Raw genomic sequence first — 433 nt, 5'->3', positions numbered from 1 at the left:
GCGTAGTCAAAGGGGGAGGGCTGTGGGGGGGGGGGGGGGTCAGCACTGCGGGAGTCCTCAGGACCCACCCATGGGATTTCCACTGGGACCAGTCCCACACTGGTGGGGTTACAGGGGTTTGGTCCAGGGAGGGGGGGATCTGAGTGCCCCCCTGCACCCGGGGCTGTGAGACCCTTGGGGGGGCGGGCATTGAGGTGGGATACAACCAGGGACAGCAGGGTGGACAGACAGACAGACAGACAGCCCAGGGCATCAGCTCCACCTCGTGGCTCCCCGCAAAGCAGGTCCCAGCACAGGCAGAGAACCCAGGCATCCAGGCACAGTGACACCCCGGCCCCCCTCCCAAAACCTCACCAGCAGCAGCTTGAGCAGTGCCGCCATGTCCCGGTCCCCCGTGGCGTTGAAGAGCAGCACGCGCACCTCGGAGCCGCTG

Source organism: Pygoscelis adeliae, unplaced genomic scaffold (genome assembly GCF_000699105.1).
Source record: "Pygoscelis adeliae isolate BGI_AS28 unplaced genomic scaffold, ASM69910v1 Scaffold114, whole genome shotgun sequence".
Classification (NCBI taxonomy): Eukaryota; Metazoa; Chordata; class Aves; order Sphenisciformes; family Spheniscidae; genus Pygoscelis; species Pygoscelis adeliae.
The sequence above is the reverse complement of the archived record's forward strand: the minus strand, read 5'-3'. Positions refer to the sequence as shown.